Source organism: Chelon labrosus (assembly GCF_963514085.1).
Source record: "Chelon labrosus genome assembly, chromosome: 21".
Lineage (NCBI taxonomy): Eukaryota > Metazoa > Chordata > Actinopteri > Mugiliformes > Mugilidae > Chelon > Chelon labrosus.
Genome location: NC_140354.1, coordinates 22326594 through 22336828, shown reverse-complemented (window position 1 = coordinate 22336828; position 10235 = coordinate 22326594). Strand labels below are relative to the sequence as shown.

Sequence of the window (10235 nt, the reverse complement as noted above, 5' to 3'; positions counted from 1 at the left end):
GATGACAGAAAATATATTTAAAAAAAAATGTTGCTCAGTGATCAGAATAAAACTGGAGATTATTTATTTTGTTGTGAAAACAACCTGATGTCTAAACTTGGACTGATATTTTAGAATGATTAAATGACTCATGGTTGTAGTGTTGATGATATACACAGATCAGAGAGGACTGACTTGTTGACATCAGTTCCCTAATTTTATCAAATATCAGAAGTCTCACACAGCTTCTATATAGAGACAACTAAATGATGATGTTAAAGGAGGTGGAAATGTTGATGGGATTTAAACTCAGTGATGCAGCTGCTCATAGATATGTCAACAATGTGAATGGATGGATAGAAATCAGCAGAGATAACAGCATCAGCATGAGATATCTGAGACTGTCCATCTAAAAGTCAGAGGACTCTGCTGTGTTACTGGGTCAAATACACAAAGGAAGAACAGAGGCTCAACAAATACTTCACAAATACCTGCAGGTGGCCACAAGACATCATGAATGAGAGGATAGAGAATGAAATACAGATGCACACTAGGAAAGGAGCAGCTGTGGTTGTGGTTTGTGACTTCCTGTTTTATATAGTTGCCAATAACAAGTTGTTTTTTGGATAACCAATGGATAATAATGATATTTTACAGCAGTGTTGAATGACACATGAACTGTAAATGGACATTTATCCATAATATTCCAAATCTAAAACTGGTCCAGTTGCTGCTGAGAACAACAATATGAATCAAGTTAAAAACTGCAGTAACATATTGAAGAGAAGTTGTGAAATATATATCATTAATATTGAAGTTGATTTAGCAGCTTATTTCTCCATGAAGTTGTTTATTTATGGAGTCAATAGGAAGCATCATCATCATTTATTTGGAGTTGTGTCTTTGTCCAGTTGAAGCTTCAAGGTGTAAATATCCAAATGTAGAATAATGATCTACATAGTTGAGTTTTCAGAGATGTGTGAAATATGGTGTGTTTCTCTCTGAGGAGGAGGAGTCAATGCAAAACTGATATCTTTGATGTGTTTATATGTGTTGCAGAGCAAAGGTCAGCTCAGTCTAACATACACACTGCAGACTGGACAAAGACAAGTGACTTTTACAATGATCACACCTGTTATTTTCTTCATCATGTTTTGTACCTTGGCTGGTAAGGACATGAAAATGTGTTGGACAAACAAAGTGATGTGAAGACAATGTGACTGAACTAATGAGCTGTTTCCATTTCTGCAGGTACTGAGGGTCAAACACTGACTGAGTCTGGACCAGTGGTTAAAAGACCTGGAGAATCCCACACACTGACCTGTACATATTCAGGGTTCAGTAGCCATCCCTGGAACGCTTGGATCAGACAGGCTGCTAGAAAAGGACTGGAGTGGATTGCAGCTATCAGTGATAACAGTGGCAGCAAATACTACTCTCAGTCAGTTCAGGGCCGGTTCACCATCTCCAGAGACAACAGCAGAAAGCAGGTGTATCTGCAGATGAACAGTCTGAAGACTAAAGATTCTGCTGTTTATTATTGTGCTAGAGACTCACAGTGACTGAAGTTGGTTGAGCAGCTGTATAAAAACTCAACTCATCAAGACACAGTGTTTTAAATATATCTTGAGTTTCTGGATATTTTCCTCTGAATACAAGAACCATATCAGAGCATTTCATCTTCATTTTAATCTATTTAAATACATTCTGATTAAAGATCATCACTAAGTACATTTGTCATCTTGTGTCATTGCCTCATTTATTCAAATATCCATGTTTCCATCTTCTCTTTATGAGAAATGAAAACCAATACCTGAACATTTCTTCTACATTTAGACTGATTTGAATTGAACTGTTTTACTATCAGTCATATGTCAATACATCCTCTTGTGTGTTGCCTTATAAGGAAGTGAAGTGTGTGTCTGTGTGACAGAAGAGCTCTGATCAGATCCTCTCCACACAGCTGTGTATTACTGTGTACGTGGCCCCACAGGGACACAAAACACCAACAGACCTGAACAAAAGGAAGAGGAGCCCTCACACCACTAATGATTTCAGCTGTGTTTACTGTTACAGTACAGACAGAAACAGTCTTTAGATTTGATCCAATGATCTCAGAGTGACATGACTTTATAAACTGAATCTAACAAGACATTCAACTTCAAGAAGCCAAATGTATCTTCCATCATTATTGAATAAATGGCATAGAGTTATATTTATCTTTTTTTTTAAATAATGAATAATTAATTTAATTTGAACTAGCAACATATGTCCGCTAAAGATGTTTTTGTTGAGATGTCAAAACACAATTTAAAGCATTTGTTTTGGAGGAAATCCTCGTACAAAATGTTGTGATGAATAAAAAAAAATTCATAATAATAATATAATGTACAAAATAATCACATATACATATATACATATATATATATATATATATGTATATATATATATATATATATATATATATATATTGTACCAACTAATATAGTGCTGGAATGGCCTGGCAGTGATTGGATTGAAACAGGAGGCTTGAGGCTCAGATGAGGTTCAGACCAACCAAGTGTTTATTCACCAGTGTAAATCATTACAACAAAAAAAGGACTTACAAGACATAACAAAAGAAATCCTGACTAATTTGCTTTGGTGGCCTGAGGTCTGGTAGCAGCTCTGCCAATCAACCAGTCCCCCTTGTCTCTGTGAGAGGGGTCCCTTTTATAGGCTGCTACTAATTACACTTCAAGCTCTACCACTGAACAGGTGGGCTCCCTCCCTAGATCCACCATACAAGATCATGGTGAATCACATTAATGAACACATTCATACAGTATACTCACAGATCACAAAATCAGCTTCTGAAGATCAGATACAGGTTGAATGAATGTTTCAGGCCAGTCATGAATTTAAGTGGATATTAAAATCAGATAAACAAAACCAACAAGTCCAGTCCAGCTGCATCCTTCCTGAGAGGAGGAGTCAATGCAAAACAAAGATGTCTTCCACCTCTACTTATCTGACTGCAGAGAGGATGACAGAGAACAGTGGACACACAGTTTAACATGATGGACTGTAGGACAGGACTGCTGCTTTTAACTATCTGCTGGGCAGGTCAACACTTTCACTCATATTCATTTTACATAGCTTTGATTGGAGTCAGCCGCTTATTTCACTTGATGCTTTTTATTCTCTTGACAGGTGTTGATGGTCAGACTCTGACAGAATCTGAACCAGTGATTAAAAGACCTGGAGAATCCCACACACTGACCTGTTCAGGCTCTGGATTCACATTCAGCAGCTATCACATGGCTTGGGTCAGACAGGCTCCTGGAAAAGGACTGGAGTGGGTTGCTTATGTTAGTGGTGTTGGTAGACACCAATACTACTCTCAGTCAGTTCAAGGCTGGTTCACCATCTCCAGAGACAACGACAGACAGCAGGTGTATCTGCAGATGAACAGTCTAAAGAGTGAAGATTCTGCTGTTTATTATTGTGCTCGCAGAGACTGACAGTGACTGAAGTTGGTTGAGCAGCTGTACAAAAACCTCCAGTCCTGAATACTGACTGGATTAAACCTGAAGAGAAATAATGTATATTTTTCTCTGTTGGGAAAACCAAGAAAACTAAACATTAACCACATACATAATAAATAAATAAGCATTCTGGTTATAAGTTCTTAACAGCCATTTACAACAGTCATTGTCCAGGTATTTACAACACTGTTTTATGGACAATAAATATTATTATTAATGACATTAAATGAGCATTTATTTGGGGAAATTCTAAAAAATAATTTTGAACTTCTGGTTATAGAAACACAAGAGGCCAGTCAATGTCAGGTGTCTTTCTCCAGCTGCCTGCAGCTTATATATCCTTCATATCAGCCTTTACAACTGCAGTCACAGTCAAGTTACCACCATGACTGTTAGGACCTGGCTCAATTGCCACAACATAAAGAGGAGACACATGACAGAGTTAATAAATAATAAGGGTTTATTTAATTCAAAAGAAATCAACAAGGTGACAGGTTAGACATGGTGAGCCTCTGCAGCTGAAAAGTGGTCGTCTTAGGCCTCTGCAACAATGCACTTTATTCAGTCTTCTCAGGTGTGGCTGGTTAAGGTGATTGAGCACAAGCCACAGACACCAGTAGAGGTGCAGAGGGGTGTAACAAGCACTGAAGCATGTCAGGCTCTGAAAACAACTTTCACATTGAATAACGGACGATTAAGACACACTCCAGAAGACACACTGTTAACACCTCCAACTGATTTAAGTCCAACTGACTCCAGTTAGACCAACACTGATGCTTCATATGTTTGACTGTATGCAAACTCAGTGACCTCCTTTGTTCCTCAGCTATAAAAACTTCCCATCAGACTGTGGAGTGGAGTTCACAGCAAGTCAGCTTCACCAACAAACATGTTTCCTGTAGCTCTGTTACTGCTCCTAGCAGCTGGATGTGAGTCTCTTTAGATGATAGTCAGCACATGTTGTTTTTTAATATAACCTGATCATTTGATAGAAAACATTTTCTTCTTTTAACAGGTGTGAAGTGTCAACAGTTGACACAGCCAGCCTCTGTGACTGTGCAGCCAGGTCAACGTCTGACCATCACCTGTCAGGTCTCTTATTCTGTTAGCAGCTATTGGACAGCTTGGATCAGACAACCTGCAGGAAAATTTACTGGAGTTTATTGGGAGGAGAACTGGCTCTTCAACATACTACAAAGATTCTCTAAAGAACAAGTTCAACATCAACTTAGACTCTTCCAGCAACACAGTGACTCTAAATGGACAGAATGTGCAGCCTGAAGACTCTGCTGTGTATTACTGTGCCAGAGAGTCACAGTAACACAAACCATCAGTAGACCTGAACAAAAACCTCTCAGTGTCTGAATACTTGGAACATGAAGCCACCAGAGGAGGAGCCCTCACACCACTAATGATTTCACATCAGATCACTGAGAGAAACAGTTCAGCATCTGTCTATCTTCCTCCATTAGTGGCTCACAGTAACTTTGAAACTGACTTGAACACAGATTGAAGTAGTAACATGTGATATTTGATCAGACACAAGTCAGTTTGTAACTTTGGGAGTTTTCAGTCAGAATTTAAAATCTAATTCCAGCAGCATTACTGTAACACACATTCAGTGAATGACAGTACCATTTAATATGGTCATATCATAGAATGTTATTTGAACAATCTTAACTAACAACAGGACTGATGTGTCTGTGTGTCTCTGGGAGGAATTGTGAGTTCATTCCCTTGAATTTGAATTTAAAACAAACCAGTCCAGACATAAATCTCTACTAGTTTTAAAAAAATATATGAAATGACAAAACAGTATTGACTCATCATCTAAAAGCTGAACAATGTCATGACTTTTTAAAGGTGAGACTGGAAATTTACTGCCACTTGTTTTAAAACACTAGAGGGCGCTCTAGGACCAGAGATCTGGAATTTAAGCCTTTGACAACTTCCCTTGGGTCAAGGCCTCTGACAAGCAGCAGTCACTCATTTCAGCACTGGACAGCTCCTCTGAACCCCTCTCTACTGTCAGACTAAAGCCCAAATTATGCTTCCGCGTAGTGATCATGCAATGGTCACGCAATGGCCACGCAGTTGCTTGGACGCAGTCGTGAGACCGTGATGGTTCTGCGTGGGGTTTACGTGTCGAAATGCAATTCAATGCCACACCGGTAGAGGGCGCTATGATTTTTTGTGACCGACCGACCGAGACTCTTGTGACGTGTCTCGCCTCGTATAGTTATTTACCTTCCGGCTTTTGTCGTAGTCACAGTGAACGATGTTGTCCATTCTCAAAGACCAACCAAACTGAAGACTTTTTAAAAATGGCGGTGTTTATGAGTGGAAACCGGAAAAGCGGTCTCCAGCGGATGTAGTTAGTGGACCAATCACAGCCAATGCCGCTGCGTTGCTGCTGCGTTGCTGCTGCGTTGCTGCTGCGTTGCTGTTGCGTCGCCTCGACGTGCGTCGAGGATTTTTGGGAGGTGCACGTCTGGCCCTTGCGTAGGACGTACGGGGGTCCGCAAGGACGTAATAGGTCCGTACGCCCCCTCGCGCTGTGTCAACGCGGAAGCATAATTTGGGCTTGACACAAGGAGAGGTTTAAAAAGGCAAGTGGATCTGAAGAGTTTTTTCTTTACTTTTAGCTTGACTTCCTTCTGTGAACTATCAGAAGAATCAGCCAAGTGCAATGCAAAGAGCCAGATGACCACTGGAGACGTGTCCTCTGGAGTGATGAATCAAGCTTCTCCATCTCACAATCTGATGGATGAATCTTGGTTTGGTGGTTGCCAGGAAAACAGTAATTGTCTGACTGCACTGCGGCAAGTGTGAAGTTTGGTGGAGGGGAGATTATGATGTGGGGTTGTTTTTCAGGAGCTGGGCTTGGCCCCTTAGTTCCAGTAGAAGAAACTCTGAATGCTTCAGCATACCAAGAGATTTTGGACAATTCCATGCTCCCAATTTTGTGGGAACAGTTTGGGGATGGAACCTTCCTGTTCCAATATGACTGCTCACCAGTTCACAAAGCAAGGTCCATAAAGACATGGATGAGTGAGTTTGGTGTGGAAGAACTTGACTGGCCTGCACAGAGTCCTGACCTCAACCTGATAGAACACATTTGGGATGAATTAGAGCCAAGACTGAGAGCCAGGCCTTTTCAACCAACATCAGTGTCTGACCTCACAAATGTGCTTCAGGAAGAATGGTCATAAACACACTCCTACACATTGCGGAAAGCCTTCCCAGAAGAGTTGAGAGTTGGCAGATGAGCCAATACTTTTGGCTAAATGGGAGATTGGATAAATGGGGCAAACAACATGGAAACAGTCAACAAAAAAGCAGTCACCAAGAGAAATATATGCACTGTGCCAGGGAGTTTAAATTTGGATATAAGCAAAATACTTAAATAAATATGAAAGCAAAATTAGGAATTTAAGCATGCTTAAATAGATGGAGTGATGTAGGAGGAGCTGACTGTAACCAAATTCTCACAGGGCTCCAGTTGACATCATATTTAAAGGGGAGTTGAAAACCTACTAATCACACTGTCAACATGGCTGACAGAAAGCTGACACTCTTGGTGGTTGCTCTGTTTGTTTGGAGTGGAGCTGAAGGTTGGACCATAACAGAGTCTGAACCTGTGGTTAAAAGACCTGGAGAGTCTCACAGACTGACCTGTACAACACACAGGGTGACACCACAGTATCACACTGAGCAGGATTTGTGTTGATTTCATCCATTTCTCAGGTTTTTACTTGTTTTTCCAGGTGCTCTTGGTTTATGTTCAGCCAGTAAATGGAGACGCAGCACTGTGATAATGCTTTCCTCAACTGGGGTAAAGGAACTACAGTCACAGTAACTTCAGGTAAGACACATTTAAACATAATATCTGCAGTGACTTCTTTATATTTATTGAGAGAAAAAAAAGTTCTGTTCATATGGTCTTTAAATTTAAACTGACAGAGCAGATGAAACAGAGCTGACCAGATGTTTTTAATGAGGCAGTTTCTTTAAAATAATTAGAACATATTCTTCTAAATCATTATAAATTAATTCAGCATGGTGTTTGATGTCATATTAAAAAAAAAAAATAAAAAAAAAAAAACAACAACAAAAAAAAAAGCAGCCTTCATGATCTTGAATTTCAAACTATTTTCAATTGGGAAGCGGCTGAGAATTGTAGAACTATGATGAGCATTTATTTCAGTTATTTGTAATCAGGTCTTATTCGATCTGTTAATGAAGGTTGTGTTCTGAAATTACACATTTGTGTAGCTATATATTTAGAAACATTTAAACTTCAAACTTCCTCTTCTTTCACAGAAACAGTTGCACCAAAGATTTTCCCTCTGAGTCAGTGTGATTCTGGGGCTGGAGATCAGATCACTCTTGGCTGTCTCGCTTATGACTTCAACCCAGGAAGTCTTACTTTTACGTGGACCAACGCCAGAGGGACCAGTCTGGATTCTCAACAATATATTTTAGCTCCAAATAACAACAAATATACAGGAGTCAGTGTGATCAAAGTATCCATGTTTTGATTCTTTCTCTTACAGTTGTTCTGTGACTCATCCTGGAGGAAATGCGCAGCTTCATATACGTTTGTATATTGTAAAGTATTTCTCTGTACTCCGCTCCCGGCGCTGGTCGAAGCCGACAGCTGCTTGCAACACCTCTTACTTGAGCTCTCTCCATGCAATATTTTACAATGCAATCCGTGAAATATTTCTATCCCCTTCTATTTCATGATTTGTCTTTTGCAAGCTACTGTTTTTGCTCTCGTTATTTTTTATTCTGTCTTCTCTGTAAGCTGTTGTGAACCTCAGTTTAGCCATTGAGAGACTAATAAAGGTTTTTCTTATCCTTATTCTTATTATTCTTCTTCTGTAGGTTCTATGTGAGTCTTAGGTAACAGGAAATGAATACTGACTGCAGGTGTTGTCAGTTATTAAACATAAAATGACATAATTATGTATTTCTTTCTCTATTCAGCAGAGGTAAAGGTTCCTCCAAAGGTAACTTTGCTATCAGTGCCAAGTGGAGACAGACAAATTCTGGTGTGTACTGCTGAGGAGTTTATCCCTGGCAGACTGGAATTCAGTTGGAATAAGAATGGAAACACTGTTACCGACTTCACTGCTTGGAGCCCCAAAGACGTTCAGAATGGATATTCATCTGTCAGTGTCCTCAAAATCAACAAATCAGACTGGGACAGTAAAGCTGTGTACACTTGTGAGGTGACTCACACAGGAGAAAAATATACCAAAGAGATCTCCAAAGGTAAACAGTCATTAACATATGGAAATCTGAAGCTAATACTAAGGAGACTGTCTTTTTTCTTTTCCTGTTCAGAAAAAGTAAATAGTGCTGATTCATAATTAATTTCTTTACTTCTCCTCATGTAGATCCCATCACAGTGACACTGAACTCCCCAAATCCTACAAAAATATTTAACATCAATCAGGTAGAGTTGGAGTGTGTCGTCACTGGACAGGACGGAACCATTGTCTCTGAAACTACAATCAGTTGGCAGATTAATGGACAGACTGTGACAAACAACATTAATACACAAGATAGTGCACAGAGCAAAACCAGCAAACTGACTCAAAGTCTCACTGAGTGGAAGACAGTCAACACAGTGAGATGTTCTGCCACCAGAGGAGATATGACACCAGTTATCCAAGAGCTGACTGTGAACAAAGGAGGTATGTAACTAAACATAGAGTGACTATTACAGGGATTGGTTGCTGTTGTTGTTGACTTCAGCTCAGTCATGGATCTCCTTGACTCTCTTTCAGATGGGACAAAGCCAACAGTGACAGTTCACATCCTTCCAGATGAGGACATTGGACAAGACAACTCAGCTGAGGTCACTCTGGTGTGTCTGGTCTCCAGTCCTGTGCTGCAGGATTACTACATCACCTGGTTAGAAGATCCTGGAGTCTACACTGATGGCGTCAACTTCCCTCCACAGAAGACCACAAATGGCTACTCAGTTACAAGTCTTTACACCACCACCAAGGAAAAGTGGAACCAGAAGAAGGTGTTCTACTGTAACGTCTGGCCTGCTGGTAGTGATCAGTCGATGGAACGTCGAGGAGTGTCTAAGGCCTCGGGTAATTCATGTGAAGATTAAGTAAAGGAAGGTTAAATGTTGTATTTTGTGCTGATGTGTCATTCAGTCTCTGTGTCATGAAAACCTGTTCACTCTGTGATGTCCTCAATCACTGTGGTTGTACAAACATTGTTTTCTTTGTCGTCATGGTGTGTTTCAAATCTGTCTTTGTCCCATTGTCCAGCAGCTTGATGAGTGTGCTGACTGTTTCAAATAAATGTTGCATTGAGAAACGTTTGTTCCGTGTGTACGTGAATGACAACATCTTAAAACAAGCACAAACACTCACTTTGTACCAGTAGTTTTCAGACAAGCCTCGCTTTACCGTTCCGTTGTTCAGCTGTTCATTGAGAGAGAACGAGTGTGTTGCCCTAATAAAAATAAATGTGCATACATACACCTAACTCATCTAACCACCTATACTGTGCCTTCCTCTTCTTATTGTTCTTTAGAATATTTTGCTCTGAACTGCACAGATGGTGCCACTGAAGAGGATGAGTTCAGCAGCCTGTGGTTCACATCCTCCTCCTTCATAGTCCTCTTCATATTCTCTCTCCTCTATAGCATGATACTCAGCCTGATCAAGGTAAACATGCAGAGTTTTTCTGAGTTTC

The 10235-nt window shown here is 40.1% G+C and overlaps 1 gene segment (V, D, J or C); it reads left to right on the top strand.

Moving 5' to 3' along the window:
* The first annotated feature begins 7301 nt into the window (after positions 1–7301).
* Positions 7302–9642, top strand: LOC311506745 (Ig mu chain C region-like). The segment is given in 4 exons: positions 7302–7371; positions 8499–8786; positions 8912–9211; positions 9305–9642.
* The last annotated feature ends 593 nt before the right edge of the window (positions 9643–10235 follow it).